Source organism: Prunus mume, linkage group LG1 (genome assembly GCF_029339155.1).
Source record: "Prunus mume cultivar Tortuosa linkage group LG1, ASM2933915v1, whole genome shotgun sequence".
NCBI lineage: Eukaryota > Viridiplantae > Streptophyta > Magnoliopsida > Rosales > Rosaceae > Prunus > Prunus mume.
Genome location: NC_142698.1, coordinates 13,908,408 through 13,930,431, shown reverse-complemented (window position 1 = coordinate 13,930,431; position 22,024 = coordinate 13,908,408). Strand labels below are relative to the sequence as shown.

Below are 22,024 nucleotides of genomic sequence, written 5' to 3'. Positions count from 1 at the left end.
TATTTATCTAAATTCTTCTTTTGTTATAAAATGATAAGCCATTCACAGATGAAGGTAAATAGGATATTACAACGGTTTCCTTGGCTAATGGTACTTTATTAATAGGGAAATTTGCATAAATACCATATGAACTTATGTACATGTGGTCATTATCACATGAACTTTGAAGGAGTCAAAATCAAGAGAAACAAAAGGCACTTCCAACAAAGGTGTTTATTATTAAGAAATCAAGAAAAGGTCATCAAGGGTAAAGATCTATTCCCTTTTTCCTTTTATGTTTGTGTTTAAAGAGACTAGGGTAAGATACTTGGTTTAAAATGAAAAATGTTTAGCTCAACTAGTATACACAAAATGAATCCGCCATTTAGAATGTTTTTGTTGTATAGGTTGTGGCTAAAGTTCATGTCCTAAGCATTAGATGCATGTTTCCTTCATTTTCTCCCCTTGTTTCCTTTTATATACATCCATTATGACACCCGTTTATGATTTTTCCCGCTTTCCTCACCCGTAATTTCTAGCTTTCTGCCTCCATGATTTCCACTATGTGTTTTCCGCTTTCCATGTTTTCTGGCTTTCCACCTCGAGCTAAACACCCATGTTTTCTAGCTTTACACCTCGACCCACTTAATTAGAAAAAAGAAAGAAAGAAAAGAAAGAAAGAGATGAGAAAAGATAGAAGGAAAAGAATGAAAAAAAAAAAAAGACATGCGAAATTCTACTTCTTTAAAAAACAGCTTTAGAAACATTATAAACATCACATAGTGTAGTGTAGCATATAATCACAAAGTTGTATGCAGCATGGTGGATAAGGTGTTGGAGAGGAATGAAAGTGGTAGAGTTTGAAAACCCCTTGTGTGCGTGCAGAGAGCATTGAAGAAGACAGAGACCAGCAGTAAAATCAAAGAAAGATATTGGGCTTCAGAGGGGAGGAGAACACGGGTTGAGTAGAGATAGAGCATGAGAGGCTGATACGAAGGCAGTAATACAAAGATACAAAGTCGGCAACATGGTGATAGGGCTTGAGTGGCCGATACCAAGTCGGCAACACAGAGGAAGAAACAGGGGTTGTGCAAAGGGAATAGCGGCATGTAGCACGGCAGAGAATGCTCGGCGAGCGTTGACGAGGCTCACAGAGGAAAAAGAGATGGCTAGGTGAACAACGACGGGCAACATCAACAAACAAAAGGAAAATACGGAAACCATGATAGAGAAACTGTTTGTGCAAATAATCTCGTGGGAGAATATTAGCTTCTAGATCCTTCAACATTCGATCTTCCTTCTCTCTCTTCCTCGATTCCTGTAAAACAGATCGGAGTAAATAAACCACACCCGGAGGGTGTTGGCCAAAGGCCCTCCAATGCCTAAGTTAGTTCGAGTGTTTGTAGAAAAATAATAGCTAAGCAAAGGGTACGGAGTTTATGTAGGGTGTGAACCGGGCAGTCGGAGCCGTTCGTGGTGGCCGGAGTCGTGTGGAGAAAATATGGAGAGTGGAGAGGGAGAAAAAGTTTCGGTTATTTTTCTTGGGTATTAGGAGTAGGTTTAGATGTACCTTGAATGATAAATGAAGTCATCTATTTATAGGAGCCTCGAGGCTAGGGTTTCGTAGAGAATATGCTGAGTTTATTCTCTAGCCAAATTTGTAGGGATCGAGTCGGACTTAGATAATATCTGAATTAAATGATATTATCTCTTTTTATGAAGATAATATCTGAATTAATGATATTATCTTCTCTTTATTAGGATAATATATGAATTAATGATATTATCTTATTAAATAAAGATAATATCATATTAATTAATATATTTATTCCAATTAATTAACTGGCCAGATAAACTGGTTCAATTAATTAATTAAAAGAGATAATCTTCTTTTCCACGTGGCTCACTGTGATTGGAGACGAAAATATCTGCTCCCACAGAAACCATCATAAAAACATGATAAAGAGAAACCACGATCTCATACTAGGATAAGGCTCAGTGAGCATTGATGAGGCTCATGAAGGGAAGAGAGACTGCTCGGCGAGAGAGACGGTGCAAAGGAGGCAAATAAGTGGAGAGAGATTTCAAGAGAAAGAGAGAAACCAACGATAAAGAGGTGTGGTCTCTGAGGGAAAACAAAGATATGTCCATCATGTCAAGAGACGGACATGGATGAGGAGTGGGACTAGGTATCTAAAGAGTGGAAGAGGCACTGGGCCGTGAAGGAGACGCTGGATCGTGGTTTTTCGAATACCCAATGTCTTGTTTGCTGCCTAGACGCTTGTGTTCATCATGAGCCATGTGTAGGTTCAGACCATTGTCCTATATTTTAGCTAGAATTTGGCTAAAATTTAGAGGCTATCTTGGAGATGCTCTTTATTAGTTTTAGAAGTAGGTAATATGCCTCTATGGACCTTACAAATCCCCCACGTCCCAAAAGCTCCTTCTCCCTAAACCCCTTTGTTGCCATATATACCTCTTTGTATTTAAACCTTTGAGGCCCATACTCAAGCTCCCAATCTTGAAGCAGCTCTGCAAGCTTCTTCTTCCTTCTTATGAAATAAGTTAAACTTGAAATTGCTAGCAAAACCAGACTCAAAGACATCATAGGCACACCAATGGTCAAAAGTTTAAATCTTTTTTTACCTCCTATCCAAGGTAGCTTGGGAAGTTCTGAGAGATCAAGTTCTTGTGCCTGCCTGGCCATTCATCTCAAAGCTCCAGCTTATAACATAATGAGATGTGTGGACTGAGCCAGCAGAAGAGGAGAAGCCAACATACAAGAGTAGAATATGGGCTTATCAACATTGATTGGACCCATAGTGACATTGATTTGCTTATGGATACCATCATACTTCACCCAAACTTGCATTGGTTGACAACTGACGAAGGTCAAGTTTCAGAACCCGCCATTGTTTGGAGAGTAAGATTAGTAGACAAGAAACCATTGAAGGTGAAACTAGCATCTTCAGATGCTGTTATTACTAGGCTTACTAGTGTAGAGAAATTGAGAGAGGTAAGAGAAGAATACCCCACAATGAGTATTCTGGTTGTATTGGAGTTCTTTTATATGCTATATAGTTGACTTTGTACATGAATATAAACATGGTAAATTATACAAATGGTAAAACATAAAATAGGCAGTTCCAAGATTATAGGGATTGATTGAGATACTGAATCAATCACACTTGAATGGCTACAGGCTACCGTGACTTGTGGGGAGTGTCTTGCATACTCATTGGCGGATGGGTAGGATGCTCTTCACGCCGCCTCAAGCAAAAGGGAACAAAGTGGAGGTTGAGCTTGGTAGCTGTCACATCCCGAGACCGGCTCTGCCGTAGCACGATATTGTCCGCTTTGGGCCCCCTCTCGCCTCACGGTTTTGTTTCGAGAGCTCACGAGCAACTTCTCAGTGAGTCACCCATCCTGGGATTACTCTAGCCCCAACTCGCTTAACTTCGGAGTTCTCATGACTCCGAAGCCAATGAGCTCATAAAAGGCGTAGTGTTAGATGGATGCGGGCGTGCACATATAAGGTACATCACCCCTTCTCTGTTGGTCAATGAGGGATCTTACAATCCACCCCCTTAAGGGCCCGACGTCCTCGTCAAGACACTCGCACACATGGCAGAGTGACTCGATACCAAATTATCACAACCCGGGACCAGCTCCGCCAGTAGCACAATATGTCCACTTTGGGCGCCCCCTCTCTGCCCTCACGGTTTTGTTTCTGGGAGCTCACAAGCAACTTCCTAGTGGGTCACCCATCCTGGGATTGCTCTAGCCTCCAACTCGCTTAACTTCGGAGTTCATATGACTCCGAAGCCAGTGAGCTCCCAAAAGGCCTCGTGCTAGATGGATGCGGGTGTGCACATATAAGGCACATCACCCCACCTCCGTTGGTCAATGCAGGATCTTATAGTAGCAAGGTGAGTAAACCGTTTGCGAGACAAGCTTTTGGTGAAGAGATCGGCAAGTTGAGAAGCAAAGGGAACATAGTGCGTCTGAAGAACACCTTGGGAAATTAACTCGCGAACAAAATGGTTGTCGATTTCAATATGGCGGGTAAAAGCATGGAAGAAGAGATTCGCGGCCATGTGGAGGGCATATATGTTGTCGACAAAGATACATGAAGGGGAACGAAGAGGAATACCCAACTCACGAAACAAGTAGCCAAACCAACGAAGCTCAGCTGCAGTGGTAGCAAGTGCGCGATACTCGGCTTCAGAGCTTGAGCGGGATACGGTGAATTGTTTCTTAGTGGTCCAAGTGACAAGAATAGGACAAGGAAAACACATGCCCCGGTAGTAGAACGGCGATCATCAATGGAGCCGGCCTAATCAGCGTTGGAGAAGGCTCGTAAAGTGAGGTCAGCAGAAGCACGAAAGAGAAGGCCATGCTCAAGAGTGCCCTTAATATAGCGATAGATCTTTTTAACAGCTTGGAGGTGAGTGGAACACAGATGATGCATGAACTGGCACACTGATTCACTGCAAAGCGATATCGGGCGAGACAGAATAAGGTATTGGAGCCCCCAACCGTGCTTCAAGATAATGTGGGGTCAGAGATCGAATCACCATCGTTTGCAAAGAGTCTGGTGGAGGAGAGCAGTGGTGTGGCACTTGGTTTACATGCTTCCATATTAAATTTGGTGAGAAGGTCATATGCATAACGAGCTTGAGAGATTGATAGATAGCCATTGGTGCGACAAACTTCCATGCCAACAAAAAAAATTGAGCTCTCCCAGCCTGCGACTATTAAAAGTTAAACATAAGTCATCAATGAATTTGTTAACTGCAAGAAGGGTACTACCTGTGATTAAATCATCAACATACACAAGGACATAAAGAGTGAGAGGTTGTATGATGAATAAAAAGTGAAGCATCAGATTGACTATGGAAGAATCCTTGATGAATTAAAAAAGAATGGAGTCGATGAAACCATGCACCTGGGCCGGGGGGGGTGTTTAAGGCCATAGATTGCCTTGTGGAGTTTGCAGACATAGTTGGAGCGAAGAGGGTTAACAAAACTTAGGGGCTGCTTCATGTAAACCTCCTCTTGTAAGATACCATTTAAAAAGGCATTACGAACATCAAGTTGTTGCAAGGGCCAATTCCTGGAAAGAGCAAGAGTTAAGATAGTGCGAATAGTAGTTGGCTTGACAACAAGACTAAATGTTTCATCATAGTCAAGGCCCTTCATTTGATTAAATCCCTTGGCAACTAAGCGTGCCTTGTGTCTTTCAATAGTGCCATCCGCTTTTCGCTTGACTTTGAAAACCCATTTACAGACCACGATGTTCATGGTTGGTGTATAAGGAACGAGGGACCAAGTTTGGTTCTTTATAAGGGCTGTATATTCTTCTTGCATCGCTGCCTACCAGTGAGGGAATTTAGAGGCTTGAGTATAACTGGTAGGCTCAATTGAGAGAGGATCCATAAGAGTTGCAGTTAAGGCATAGGGGAGAGGATGGTGTGTGGAGTTGTAGACAATATCATGAAGGCTGCGGAACCCACATGGTAGTGGTGTAGTGGCTGGAGTTGTCAGAGATGACTCGATTTCTATTGAAGGAGGGAAAGTGCTTGCAGATTGATGAAGATGTTGGTTGGATGGAGATGAAGACATAATAGAGAGCGGAAGAGGTGTGGCTGGTGGGGAGAGCTGGCTGTCCGTAGCAAGGTTAGAAGGAGGTGGAGTAGTTGGAGGACCTGGAGATAAAGGAACATGAGGAGGCTCCAATAATGTGGGTGCAAGAGGTACTGACCTGTGATCATTAGAGGACTTGGATAGAATATTAGTGTAAGAAAAATCAGATTCATCAAAAGTAACATTCGTTGAAATATACACTCGCCTAGAGATTGGTTTAAAGCACTTGTACCCCTTGTAGTGATTGTCATACCCGAGAAAAATACACTTAATAGACTTGGAGGAAAGTTTATGCTTGTTGTATGGCACTAAGGTGGGCGTTGGAACAACTTCTCATATGGTGAAACTTGACCAAGTTGTGCAGTTAGTAACCTGTTAATAAGAAAGACGGCAGTGGAAAAAGCTTCGAGCCAAAAACTCGAAGGTAAGTGTGATTGTGACAACAAGCAAAGTCCCATTTCAAGAATATGTCTATGCTTACGCTCAACAATTCCGTTTTGCTCTGGTGTGTAAGGGCATGGAATGTGATATGTGATGCCATGTTCATGAAGAAAATTAAGGAATAAACGGTTTGTGAATTCACCACCACCATCAATTTGTATTGTTTTAATATAATGGTTGTGTTGTTTTTCCACAAATCTTTTAAAGAAGACAAATGTTGTAAGCACATCGGATTTCTTTGCTACATGATAAAACCATACAAATCGAGTGTATTCATCAACAATAGATAAATAATAACGACAACCAAAATTTGATGAGACTGGGGCTGGTCCCTATAAATCTAGATGAAGTACTGCAAGAGGTTCATGAGCATAAAAAGATCGATTGGAAAATGGAAGTCTACATGATTTTCCCAAAGGGCAAATATGACAAGCCTTATAGAATCAACCTTACCACTAACAGGCAAGTGAAATTTATTAAGTAAAATACGAAAAACATCATGAGACGGATGGCCAAGTCTTGTATGCCAAATATCTTGGGTAGTCCTTTCACCAAAAGAGGCTAGCTTCCCTGAGATTGTAGGATCTGCTTGAATATGGTACAAGTCACCAGAGCTACTGCCAGTGAGCAAAGTCCTCCCCGTTATATTGTCCTTTACATGAAAACCATTAGCATGCATCTCAAAATAGCAATTATTATCCTTAGAAAAACGGTGTATAGACAATAGATTCTTTCGTATAGCAAGAACACATAGAACATTAGTAAGTTTCAAAGGACCAATATTAGTTTGACCAATATGACTTATTGAGAGACGAGTGCCATTACCTACAATAATGGAGTCATTACCCGTATACGATTTCACAAAGGGAAGTTGATAAGGACTGGACAGGACACCATATGATGGGTTGCCCCGGAGTCAACACACCGACTTGTGTTATTAGGAACAGATGGTGAAGGGATATTGGAGGTGTTGGACTCTGCCATATAGGCGTAATAACCACAATCATGACATACACGTGAAGTGTGGCCTTGTCGATTGCACATCTGACAGGTTTCTTGAAACTGAAAAGGAGGTTGATATGGTGGTGTTGGGAGCAGTGGTAGACGTCCATCATGTGAAGGCATTGATGATCTGGTGTCTGTTAGAAATTGAGGACGGCGGTAAGCACGACTATTCTGCCAGCCTTTGTCACGGGTGGAGGCCCCACAATTATGGTGGTTGGAATTCCAATTAAGAGAACGACCTGAATTTCTTCCATTATGCCAACCGTGACCTCGGCCTCGTCCTCGTCCTCTTTCAAAGTTTTGGAACCAGTTCTGAGAATGGTTGTGGTGGTTGGTGCTTTGGGCTCGGTTCTGAGTGGCCTGATCATTGGTATTGCGATCAAAGGTGAGTGCTACACCTTGTGATAAGGAGAGGGAAGACATCCTCTTTAGCAACTGTTCTTCCTGTATTAACATATCATAAAATTCATCTCAAGTTAGAGAGGGTCGAAGATGAAGGGAGGTAGTAAATTCTTTGTATTCATGGCCTAGGCCATCGAGTATATAATCAATAAGTTCGCCATCAGAAATTGAGGTGCCAGCCGCAATGAGAATCAAAGAAAGACTTGGCGTGGATCAAATTATCTCAGCAATCGATTTTGGATCCTTTTAGAGTGCGATATCGATCTCGCAGGTACGAATATAAGTTTTGGACAGGTGTGACAACCGTTTCTCAAGCAGCGTCCATGCCTCATATGTCTGTAGAACATGGAATCAGAAGGGTCTTAATAGAAGATGAAGCCGTGGCCTTGATCCAGCTTAAGAATAGTTTGTCTTTTGAATAGGCTGGATTCTGGAATGAGAGAACCATCGGGAAATAGAAAGAGGTGAGATCAAGACTGGATATGTGCAAACTGGAGAACAGATAGCAGACTTGTTTACCAAGCCATTGAGGGCACCTGCATTCTGTTCACTTCTTGGCAAGTTGGGTGTCATCAATATCCACCTTCCAACTTGAGGGGGAGTGTTAAAGGAAAGAAAATCACCAATGATCCGAGATTGAGAGATTATAGGAAGAATATATTTGGCAATCAGTCAATGATATGAGATTGAGAGATTGTAGGATTAGCAAATAATTAGTATGTATTTACTTAGAATAGACTTGCTCTGTATGTATAAAGCTGCTGTAATCTGTTTGTAGTGCACACACACATATATAGAATACATTAAATTTTCTCATGGTATCAGAGCACCCATCTTGGTGACTCTGCCCAAACACCTTCCGCTACAACCACAAACGTACTGCAAACACCATTGAAACACAACATCATGAGTGAATCAAAATCTACAGAAACAACTCCTATCTCTTCCGATCCTCTGTCTTTGCACAACTTCGACACACCGGGACTTTCCCTAGTTAACATCAAACTCGAAGGTCACAATTATGGCCAATGGAGCAGATCTATGCATCTCAGCCTCAGCGCCAAGAACAAGCTTGGATTGGTTGATGGAACAGTCAAGGCCCCTTCATCCAATGACCGAAATTCTCAACTGGCACTGCAATGACATGGTATCATGGATCTTGCACTCTCTTCATCCGACATCGCCAAGCAGTGTCCTTTATGCTAAAACAGCGGCGGCTATTTGGACAGATCTTCGAGACCGTTTTCACAGAGCAATGACGCCAGAATTTATCAGATTCGACAAGAAATTGTCGAGTGCAGACAAGGAACGCAAACTATCTCCATCTATTACACAAAATTGAAAGCTCTTTGGGATGAGTTGGCTTCATACCAAGAGCCCTTTATCTGTGACTGTGAAGGACTAAAAAATCTTGCTGAGAGAGAAGAGAAAGAAAGGGTGATGCAATTTTTGATGGGTTTGAGCGACACCTACTCTACGGTTCGAGGATCAATTCTCATGATGAATCCCTTACCTGACACAAGCAAAGTTCACGGCCTGGTTCTCCAACACGAGTGCCAGTTAGAGGTAACCAGCAGGCATGACAATCTGGTTACTCCACATGCGATGCAAACCGGTCGTTCTTCTGTGGCCACCACTCCCTCCACAGGTTGGTCACAATCCCGCAAATCCCTCAAGTGCTCATATTGCGATGGAGATGGTCATCTGAAAGAACGATGCTACTTTATTATTGGTTTCCCTGTGGGACATAAATGGCATGGCAAAAATGTTAAGCCCAGAAACCAGCGTTCCGGTCCAACAGCTCACAACATTGAAGCCATTCACCACGATTCAACCCATCGCCATCACTAAGACAACCCCGTTGATGGCCCAACCTTCACCATCGAGGAGTACAACGAACTTATTACCATGCTTCGTAATAAGAAGGGTAACAGTCAGCCTCTAGCACATGCAACAGGTATCATTACACCCACTTGTAATATTGCACAACATGATCCACACTCCACGCTATATTGGATTGTGGATAGCGGGGCCACCGATCACATTTCTCATTCGGCTCCTACACATAATCAAACTGCCACACATCATGAATTTGTTAGTTTGCCCAACGGAGAACAGACAGCAATACGTAACATTGGATCTATGAATTTATCGCCCGACTTGACTCTTGATGGAGTTCTACATGTTCCAAAATTTCGTGTTAACTTGTTGTCTGTTAGTAAATTAACACGAGCTCTTCGATGTATAGTAATTTTCTTTCCAAATTATTGTGTTGTGCAGGACGTGGATACGAAGAAGACGATTGGCCTGGGCAAGCATTTTGATGGGCTTTACTACCTCACACCTACCCAAAATCCTCATCTTGCTACTCATGTTCGGCGTACCTCCATGCTTTGGCATCAACGTCTCGGACATCCGTCATCTGCACCCCTTCACTCTTTATCCAAGACTATTCCTGAAACACTACTACAAAAGGAAAACCACGACGGGTATTCACCGTCGTGTATTCTGTTTTCAAATCGTCGTGGAATCCACCGACATCTTTTCCATAACAAAACCACGACGGTGAATAACCGTCGTTGTTAAAACAAAAACGTCATCAAAAAATAAAAACCGACGTCTTTGTGCTGCAAAAAGACATAAAAAACAGTCGAGGAAGAGAATAGACGACCAACTCCAACAAAAACGTCGTTAAAAGGAAACAGATGACAAATATAAATACGACGTCTTTACAATCATAATAGACGACGTTATTGACACCTACTACGTCACAACATTTCCCACAATCGTCGTAAAATAAATTTTCCACTTCGATTTTTTATGAATTATGACGTGGAAATAGATGTCAGGTTCATTAATTACGACGTATGTATTTACTTAGACGACGTTGAAATGAATAAACAACGTCGGTTCCAAATAAATGAGAGCCGTATTACAGAATTTATACGTCATATTTTGAAAATAAACGACGTGGAAAAAATGATGGGGTCATTAATTACGACACAGTAATTTATAAGGACGACGTTGTCGTCTATATACAACGTCGGTACCATGAAAAAGACCGTCGTGTTTAATAATTTATACGTCTTCATTAAAAAAATTAACGTCGTCTAATTCATCTTAACGTCGACGAATTTAATGGACTTCAAATACCGTCGTGAATTCATCCTTTTCGCGTTTATTAAAGAACTTACGACGTGGTAAATTCATGACGACGTCGTCTTTGTAACGTTCAGTTAAAATTCTCATCTTTTAGACGTCGGTATTATGGGATTGGAGTCGTGTTATTTTGAATTACATGGCGGTTCTTTATGCTTGTCCGACGTGTTATCCTGGATTACTGTTTCACAATAGCGTCGTGGTTCTTCATTGTTACTTTGCTTTAAGACGTCGGTAAATATATTGCGGTCGTTGAATGCTCCAAAACGTCGTTATTTATTAGAACAGACGTCGTTTTATTACATTTTTATCAAAACCGTCGTGTTTTGTAATCTGGAACCAGTAATTTTTGTTCTGATTGTTTTGTGGCCAAAACCTGTATAATGAAAGTGAAGAAATCACATTACAATATATTACAAAATTAATGTCATACACTGCCAATTAAAAGCATCATTCAACCCATATATCTTCACACCCATCTCGAATATTTTGACTCCCTAACTCAACCACCACTTCATCAAATGTGTCAACATTTGGCATCCCCCTAGTAAATGGCTCACACTCAATTCTCACATCACCTAAGACATCATCACCAATAACATCATTATATTCTCTATTAGGCATTGATAACACTACCGACCAACCACGATGCATCGGGTCGTCAACAAAAAATACTTGTTTGACTTGAGAAGCCAAAACAAATTGGTCATTCCTATGTCCAATTTTACTCAAATCTACAAGGGTAAATCCAAGTTCGTCCACTACAAGACCAGAAGTATTATCAATCCAATCACACCTAAAGACTGGGATTGTAAACTTTTGGTAGTTAAGGTCCCAAATTTCTTGAATGACACCATAGAAACCCATATTTGAGAGAATTGGGTTTTTATCCTTGGCACTAGCAACTTGCATAGTATGTGCAAGTAAATAAACTCCACTATTTTGAGTTGTCCGCACATCATCTTGTGCCTTGATGTTGAATTTAATACCTTTAATGAGATAGCTCCTATATAATGGCACTGCCATGTTTGGACCAGCTGCTAGCCACCTTAAATTTTCTGATACGCCATGATTGTCTTCCTCATTAAGTTCACTTTGAACCTGCAAATTAATCATATAACTTCATTCAATCTAACATAGAAAGAAGAAAATTAAAAGTCCAATATGTTATTCAATAACATATACCTTGAAGCGTAGCCATTGAATGAAAGTGCTATTGTGCTTATCCTGCAGCCACTTTGTTCTCTTTCTAAATTTTGGATAAGTGGTGCTGGATGTGAATCATATGTTGCCTACATGACACACAAAATTCAAGTATTACGGTCCCAAACATATAAGATAAACATAAGAAATAATTTAAAATGGAAACTTAAAGAATAAAACTCATACGTACTCGATATAAGGTAGGACTTCTCCGTATTCTCCAAGACATATAGATGTGCTTGGTTCAACAGTCCCAATCAACTACGCTCACTGTGCAACCTGATAATGGCTTTGAAACTCCCATCTTTTGGCTTGAAGGCACTCCAACTGTACTAACATCAGATAAATGCTCAGTACAAAACTCTACACCTTCTTCACTATATACCGCTCAAGCAATGCAACCTTCGGGACGAGTACGATTCTGAACATACCCCTTTAGCACTTTCATATATCTTTCAAACGGATACATCCATCTAAAATATACTGGCCCACACAGACGAACTTCTCTGACAAGATGTACTACTAGATGAACCATGATATCAAAGAATGAAGGGGGAAAGTACTTCTCAAGCAAACACAAAGTAACTACTACATCTTCTTCCAACTTATCTAGCTTGGAAACATCAACAGTCTTTGCACATATAGCATTGAAGAAGAAGCACAAACGAGTTATTGCATACCTTGCAGGCTTCTCCAAAACAGAACGAATTGCCACAGGGAGCAATTGTTGCATTAAGGTATGACAATCATGTGATTTAAGGCCAAGAAGTCTTGAATCTTGTAAAGATACAAGATTTTTTATATTTGAAGAATAACCTTCAGGGACCTTCATACCATAGAAAGAATTGCAAACCTCTCTCTTCTCTGCTCTTGACAAATTCCAAGGCCCGGGAGGCAAACGAGTACGTCTTTCTCCATACTCGGGTTGCAAATCGCTTTGACCCCATGTTCAATAAATCTAATCGAGCAGCAATCCCATCTTTATTTTTTCCAGGATCTCCAGCAATGTACCAATGATACTATCGCAAACATTCTTCTCAATGTGCATAACATCTAGGACATGCCTCACAGAAGGTATTTCCAATACTCGAGATCAAAGAATATTGATTTCTTCTTCCAACAAACTCTGTCACCATCTTCAACCATATGCAGCACTTCTTCTCCGGTTAATGGCTCAGAGGCGTGCCATATTCAGTTTCCCATTAAAAGTGCACGTTGCCTCCTATATGGATGATTGATCGGTAACCATTTTCTATGCCCAATGTAACAAATTTTGTGGCCATTTTTCAACTTTGTGACTAGGTGTATCATCGCCGCATATTGGACAAGCTTTATATCCTTTAACAACACAACTGATAAGTTTCCATAGGCGGGAAATCATTAATTGTCCACATTAATGCAGCTGAGTGTAAAGTATTCTCCATTATGTGCATCATACACTCCTCCGATCCCATCCCACAAAGATTTTAAATCATCAATCAAAGGCTCCAAGTAGACGTCTATATCATTTCCGGGCTGTTTAGGACCGGAAATCAATAAGGTCAACATCATGAACTTTCGTTTCATGCACAGCCATGGAGGGAGATTATATGTAACTAAGATAATCGGCCAGAACTATATACGCTACTTAGAGAATCTGGGGATTGAATCCATCGATGACAGAGCTAATCTCAAGTTTCTCGGCTCATTACCAAACTCGGGCCATTTATCATCAAGAAGTTTCCAAGACGGGAACTCCGCTGGATGAGACATATAACCGTCAATTGATTTTCTAGCAGCATGCCAAGTCAAACTCTTAGCAGTCTCATGTGATCGAAACATCCTTTTAAACCTTGGAATTGGAGGAAAATACCACACCACCTTCGCTGGCACACCCTCTTTCAAGATTGAATCTTTGCCTTCCTTCCACCTTGAGATACCACAATTAGGACAATGAGTTAAATCCTCATACTCCTTCCTATACAAGATGCAATCATTGGGGCATGCGTGCATTTTCTCATAACTCAGCCCCAATGCACACAAAGTCTTTTTTGCCTCATACATAGAGGCCGGTATTGTATTTCCTTCTGGAAGCAAATCGCCTTGAAGTATCAATAATTCTGTAAAACAACCATCACTCATCCCATATTTTGCCTTCAAATTATACAACTTCACTAATGCCGATAACTTCGTGTACTTTCTACAACCAGGGTACAATGGTTGATCTCCATCCCCAATCACATTGGCAAACTCATAAGGATCAGATCCAAAATCACCAAAATCATTATCATCCATCTCTATTTCTTCAGACACAAAACTGTACCTACTATGGTCATCATCTTCTTCAACATTTCTACTAGCATTAGTAGTGCTTCCTTGTTCTCCGTGAAATGTCCAATTCTTATAGCTTTGGTCAACTCCATTAAAGTATAAGTGATCCCTTATAATTCCAACCCCAAACAATTTCAAATTAACACATTTAACACATGGACAACGGATATGTGTGGTAGTTAGAAGATTTTCTGAAAAGTTCAAAAATGCTTCCACCCCTAACTCATATGCCTTCGATCTTCTATCCGAGTGCATCCATGACTTATCCATCTCCGACACTATACCCTATTATATATAATAAAGTGAAAAGGAAAGCAATGACCATCACTATAGCAGATTATATAAAGTCTAATAGCAAGTACTATACAACATAGACGACGGTTTTTAAACAAAAGCAGCGTATTTGACATTTATAGACAGCGGATTTTACGTCGTCTAATTATAACCACGACGGTAGTTACATAACACCGTCGTGTATAGTAATAACAACGACGGTTTAAAGTAAAACCCGTCGTTGTATGCCTGAAAACGCGTCGATATCCAGTTTATTTTCAAGATCCGAAAACCCTATTAACAACACAACATAGACATGAAACCAAGCAAGAAACTAACATATACGTGAAACCAACATATACTAAGCATGAAAACAATAAATCCATTCTCAATTCAACATAACAGAGAGTGATTAAAAGATCCGACAAAATGAAATCCATTCCCAATTCAACATAACAGAGAGTGATCAAGAAAACATTAAACAGAAAATCCATGAACTCTTTAACAACATTATTAACAGATCGCAAAACATATACCTAAAACCCTTTAACAAAACAACGTAATATATCATTCAATGAATTTACAAGGGGAAGAGAGGGTTTGTACTTACAGGTTGGCAGAGCTCACAGATTATGACCAAATTGGATTTGACACAGCCTGGCCCAACTTTGAATTAGAGATGAAGTGAGAGAGCGAAATGTTATGTTGCGCGAAATCGACAATTTTAGGGTTCAGGGTTAGAAGTATAAAAATAAGAGCCAAATCTGAAAATTTTAGGTCCCGCGAATATTTTAAGAAACCGCGCTTTTTAAAACATCGACCGAAAAAACACGCGTCGTTAAAATTTAACATTAAACATGACGCTAATTACATTAAGGACGTCGTGGTAAAACTATGTACCACGCAAAATCAAAAAGGCGTTAAAACTATGAAAAACCACGGCGGGGTTAATTAATTACCGACGTTGTAAACAATAATAAACGACTCACGTGTAAACAAAACGTCGTTTAAAAGAGAAACGACGTCGGATTTTTCACCATACGACGTAAACTCCATATTCCACGACTCAATCACCGTCGTTAAAAGTAATACCCTAAACTTTAAAACCCTAAATTATATATTTGTAAAATTTAATTTTATAAAATTGTTTATGTTTTTACATCCTAAGAAATAACAAACATAAACCCTAAACCCCAAAAATTATACTTTAACCATAAACCCTAATAAATAACAACCCTAATCCCCAAACCCTAGACCCTAAACCATCAAACTATGTAAGTGATGCTATGACTCATCAAAACAATTTTATTTAGGTTGGACATTTTAATCTTTTATTACACAAACTGCATTTTTTGGGTTTTAGGGGGAAGAAAATATATCAATGACTTCATAGGAGTTGAAGTTGAATTTTTTGAATTTATTTTAAATTTATTTTTAAAATTTTGAATTAAAAATAATAAAATATTCTTATGTCAACAACAAACCACGGCGGGGTTAATTAACTACCGACGTTGTAAACAATAATAAACGACTCACGTGTAAACAAAATCGTCGTTTAAAAGAGAAACGACGTCGGATTTTTCACCATACGACGTAAACTCCATATTCCACGACTCAATCACCGTCGTTAAAAGTAATACCCTAAACTTTAAAACCCTAAATTATATATTTGTAAAATTTAATTTTATAAAATTGTTTATGGTTTTACATCCTAAGAAATAACAAACATAAACCCTATACCCCAAAAATTATACTTTAACCATAAACCCTAATAAATAACAACCCTAATCCCCAAACCCTAGACCCTAAACCATCAAACTATGTAAGTGATGCTATGACTCATCAAAACAATTTTATTTAGGTTGGACATTTTAATCTTTTATTACACAAACTGAATTTTTTTGGGTTTTAGGGGGAAGAAAATATATCAATGACTTCATAGGAGTTGAAGTTGAATTTTTTGAATTTATTTTAAATTTATTTTTAAAATTTTGAATTAAAAATAATAAAATATTCTTATGTCAACAACAAACCACGACGTTGTAAATAATAATAAACGACTCACATGTAAAAAGGACGTCGTTGAAAAGAGAAACCATGGCGGATGTTTCACCATCAGACGTAAAATACATATTCAACGACCTAATCACCGTCGTTATAAGGTATTAACCTAAACCCTAATAAACGACTTACTTGTTCAAAAGCACGTCGTTTAAAAGCGAAACCATGGCGAAATTGTCATCAAAACGACGTCTTATGTACGCCCCATCACGTCTAAATATCATTTGACGTCGGTTTTACATAATTATGTCGTTGGAAAGTTATTACACGTCGGTTACGCAATTTGTTTTTTCTTTTATATTATGAAAACCTCAACAAATTTTCAGGGAAAAAAAGGATGTATATTATAAACAAAATTTGGACATTATATATTATAGAAAAAATTATATATTATATAAAAATATCAAGTGTTCCAACAATCATCTAATCCATATGAAGGCAAACAAACTCTGCCCATTCTTTCCTGACTTCATCAATGGCTGCTTGGGGGTATGGCGCTTGATCTTTTCCCTTGGCAAACTGCAATCCATAAACAATGATTATTAAGCTTTACAAAATAAAAAGAAATTCAGAGACAGACGACGTTGTTTTATCATAACCGACGTAGTATATCGATTCAACGACGGTAATTTTAAATGACCGTCGTTGATAATACAAAAAACCACAAAAAATGTTTCTGAAAATTTTATTCTTACCTTCTTCTCAAACTCCAAGGAAGGATCCATGATGATGTCCCTCATGAAGCGCATCACATAATACCCGCATTCGACACTGCTGGGTTGCTTTGGTGTGCCTGGCAGAGTTTTCCAGATTGGTGCTTTACGGCCTGGTCTGCCTATGTGGGAATTATAAATTTTAAAGCACTGTTCACGATGTTTTTGCCCTCCTCATCAACCACACGATTTCCAGGCAGAGGATCCAGAAAATAGACGGTTTCCCTCTTTGCCCTCACAATCAGCAAGACCCAATGACGGCTGCACAAAAATAAAATAAAAAACGACGGTTAATATAAAAACCGACGTATTATATAGTTTCACACGACGTAATAACTTAATCATCGACGTTATTATAAATTTATCACGACGATAATTAACTACCGACGTGGTTAGTTGTTTCAAACGACTCAATAAATAAATAACCGACGTGGTTAGATGTTTCAAACGACACAGAATTAGTTAAACAGTTTTATAAGTGGTCAATTAGTGAAAATCATACAAACAAAATCCTTTTAAGGAGACTAACCCTGGATTGTAAGGCATCATGAAAATCTGTTCACCATCTGTTTTTTGAAGTCGACTGGCTACAATTCGTGATCTGTCGCTTAGTGACCCGCGTTGGCACTAACTTGAGCAGGGTCGATAAAGCCAACCATGCTGCACATATTTGCGTCTCTCAAAACATCATATAAGCACCTAAATATATAAAACAAACGACGGTTATTTATACACAAACGACGTATTATACAATTTCACACGACGAAATGAAATAGAAACAGACGTGATAACTAATTTATCACGACGGTAGAAAAAGAACGACGTTTTTAGTGGTTTAAAACGACGTAATAATTAAACAACCGACGTCTTATGATATAATGTTTGATATTTGATTATGACAAACCTCATATATACTGCAACCACAGTAGCCCCAATTTCTTCCATGCCTGCAAACTGTGTAATATCTTCATGCAAGACGAAGGTACTTCGAGCTGCACCAAACACCTCCTTCTCAATGTTGAAGGTCATGATCTTCTCCTGAGGCTTTAGTGTCGTTTCCACATAACGACAAAGGGACTGTAAGGAAGATGGCACCTCCACATTCGAATAATCAACTACTTCAGACCGCTGTTTAAAGAAATAAAGCAAAATAAAATGACGTGGTAATTCATTAAAAACGACGGTTTAAATTAAAAAACGTCGTCTTATTATAATTTAAACGACGATAATTAAATACCGCTGCTTTATATAACTATAGACGTCGAGAAAATAAATTCCGACGCCTAATGTGAAAACAAACGACGGTTTAAAGAAAATATCGACGTCAAATGTGAAAACAAATTAAAAAGGCAAAGTTATGAGAATATACCTCCTCGTCATGCTTTTCTTCTTCTTGTTTTTCTTCTTTCTTCTCTTCATCATTTGTTTCTTCCTTTTGTCCTTCATCTTTTTTCTCTTGTTTTTCTTCCTTCTTCCCTTCATCTTTGTTTTCTCCTTTCTTCTCTTCATCTTGATTATCTAAAGCCCCAGATTTCTGTTTTAAATAATAAAGAAATATATATATAAGACAGATTGTACAGAGAGTAAAAAAATTAAACCAAAACGTCGTGGTAAGGCATAACCTAAGACGGTATGTAAGAATTATGGACGTCTTAAAATTATTAAACGATGGTAAATAATAAACGTCGTGGTAATTGTATATTACGTTGTTAAGGACTAAAACCGTCGTCTAAAAACCACAAAGTACGACGTCTAGTGGCGTGTAAAACAAGTAAACTAAATACGACGTGATATTTAAATAAACACGACGGGTTATTTATAAAATCGTCGTGGTATGGTTTTAAAACGACGGGTTTATTCATAATAACGACGTCTAATGTAAAAAAAAAACAGAGAATTCAAAGTTCAGTTATGTTACCGTTTCTTCCTGCTGCTCCCCATTTTTGGCAGTATTCATCCTCTAAATGTTGGGATCTCCCTTCAGCCCCGTACAGCTTGCTTTATCGACATTGGATTTATGGGGCTTTTGTAGACCTTGGTTTTGAGAGGGGCTAGTTTTCGGTTTAAGCATGCTTGGATCAAAATTGGGGATGAGGTGGGAAAGCTGACTTAGTAAATGTTCCCTCTCAGCCTCTACTAATTGTTTGGTTCTAGCTTCCATCTTCTTAGTCTCCTCTTGAAGGACAAGTCTTACACTTTCCTTCAATTGATCAGCAAACTTTACCCTCTGTGGTCTAGGTAAATTGAAGAATTGCCTAGGGGAAATCCCAGCACCTACCCCTCTTACTCTCCCTGGATGCTCGGGACCCAAAGCCAAGGTCAAGACATCATTACTGCCAGTTACACTCAGACTGCCTTCAGCCACTTGTTTTTGCAATTCATCCTAAAACAAAGACATACAAAAAAGTCAGCACAAGAAAACACACGACGGTTATTTATAAACAAACGACGCAGTATATAATTTCACACGACGCACCAAAATAGAACTCGACGTTATAATATATTTATAACGACGTTAATTAAAACCGACGTGGTTAGATGTTTAAAACGACGCAATAAATAAACCACCGACGTCTTTTTCTGTAATTACAGAAAACAGAGTTGTGATTCCAGATTTAGATCTTTCACGACGTTTTTGAAAACATTTCGACGTAGTAATAACATTAAAACGACGAAAAAATTAAACACCGACGTCTTATCTATACTTACAGAAAACAGAGTTGTGATTCCAGTTTTAGATCTTTCACGACGTTTTTTAAAATATTTCGACGTAGTAAAATCATTGACACGACGAAAAAATATAACATTAGACGTAATAAGAATTATATATACACAGTTTAATAAATTTTAAAACAGAGTGTGTAGGCTTACAATTAATTTTGCTTTCTCTGCCACCTTTGGATCTGGGATGTTACCATGTTTGTCCTGTCTAGCTTTCTTCCATAAGGTAGATCGATCAATTTCTACCCCAGGCATGGTTTCCTCCAATTGATCCTCCAAACCAGCATATCCTTTTCGAGACAATCGATGATTGTACTCAAGTTTCTCCCTAATCTGTGCATGTTGAGAATGCACAGACTCAAATTCTTTGGATAACCTTGAAGCTACAAAGGCATCCCATTCTGCTTTCTCTATGAATTTATATACTTCAGGGGGTTGGCTTAATTTCTCCTCTCCTTGATGTATGGAAGGATATAATGCCTTGTCAGTGTAGACTTGAAATCCTTCCATTTCTTGGCAGCAGAAGATAACACCGAGGTCTTGCCCCCTTGACCTACCACAAAAGCCATGTCAACGGCTTCCCAAATCTGCTCCTTTATATCATTGGGGATTTCAGCCCATTTCTTGTCCACAAGTGGGACTCTGGAGCGTGCCAACACACCAATGTAGGACTGCATCTCAGTATGTGCAGGGCCACATCCTTTCCCCCTTTTATTGTACTCAACAACTGGCTTGATTTTCTGCAATTTTCTCTTCACAACACGAGGCATTGTGCTCATACCTCGACCTGACTTTGAATCCTCAGAAATTGTTGTCGGGCTGCTTGGTTCTGTCTCAGCAGATGAAACAAACTTCATCTTCTTCAAGGGCTTGTCTTGAGGAGTTTCCATTCCAAGCTCCTTACCTCCATTTTTTTTGGAGCCAGAGTACTTACTTTGGTCTTGAGAAACCATGATTACAGAATAAACAAACCTGCAAGTGAAAATATTTCGGGAAAAAATTAGAACACAAACGAGTTATTTATAAACTACGACGTATGATAAGATTTTACACGACGTAATAACATAACATCAGACGTAATAAATGTTTAAAGAAGAAACAATACAAATGTTTAAACAACGACGAAACAATATTAAATAAGACGTAATAAGAACTTATTACGGCGATATTTACACGACGTCGTGATATTCATATTAACACGACGTAAATATTAATATACCGTCGTGTTATGGATATTCACACGACGTGAATAATAAGCTACCGTCGTATTTATAAGAAACCAAAAACATTTTCCTTTCTCTGTGAATGTTTGATTGCAGGTTTAATTTCTCTGAAACATGGTTTTTGTTTTTCCTAATTTGATAAAATACAAAGAAAAAAAGCTTTGGCATCTTTTTATAGACGACGGTATCTTAAAACAACGTCGTGGTATGAACATTCACACGGCGTCAATAATAAGATACCGTCGTCTATATAAGATACCAAACCCTACTTTCTTTCTCTCTGTATTTTATCAAATTAGGAAAACGAAAACCATGGTTCAGAGAAATCAAACCTGCAACTAAACAAGCAAATAAAAATTTGACCGTCTGTTTAAAAACAACTTAGATCAATTTTAAGACGACGCTAGGACGACTGACGAACCGTCGTGGTCTACATATTTAACCACGCAAATACAAAGCTACCGTCGTCTTATTTAGTTGAATTAGTTGTGTTCAAAGTTGAAACTTTCCCTCTCTTTCTGTGTATTTTATCAAACTTGAAAGAGTAAAAATGATTTTCGCCAGAAAAAAGGTAAAAAGATTTTCAAAACAAAAACAGTATGAGCATGCAAAATAGCAACAAAAATAGTGAGAAATGAAAGCTTACCTTTTGCGTGCAATGAAAGCTTTCTCTCGGATTTTGGTGTTTAAGTTCAGAGGCGACGACGAAGACAAGAGGAAGACGATGAGATACTCTGACAGTGCTCGACAAGGAAAAAAGACGAAAAGTTTTCTCTGGGAGATTGAAATTTTTTCTCGGGTTTGGAAACAGTGCATGTGTAAGTCAGGTAGACGAAAAGTTGTATATGTATACAAACCGTTTCATAGTAATAAGACGGCGGTTTACAT

General features: G+C 39.0%; 1 long non-coding RNA gene across 1 annotated transcript; it reads right to left on the bottom strand.

Annotated features, from left to right (window-relative positions):
- Positions 1-6,450: 6,450 nt before the first annotated feature.
- LOC107881582 (uncharacterized) lies at positions 6,451-7,691 on the bottom strand. Its single transcript, XR_016121946.1, has 2 exons — positions 6,892-7,691; positions 6,451-6,718 (listed from the first exon to the last, which is right to left on the bottom strand). It is a non-coding gene; the product is annotated as an uncharacterized LOC107881582 (long non-coding RNA).
- Positions 7,692-22,024: the final 14,333 nt, after the last annotated feature.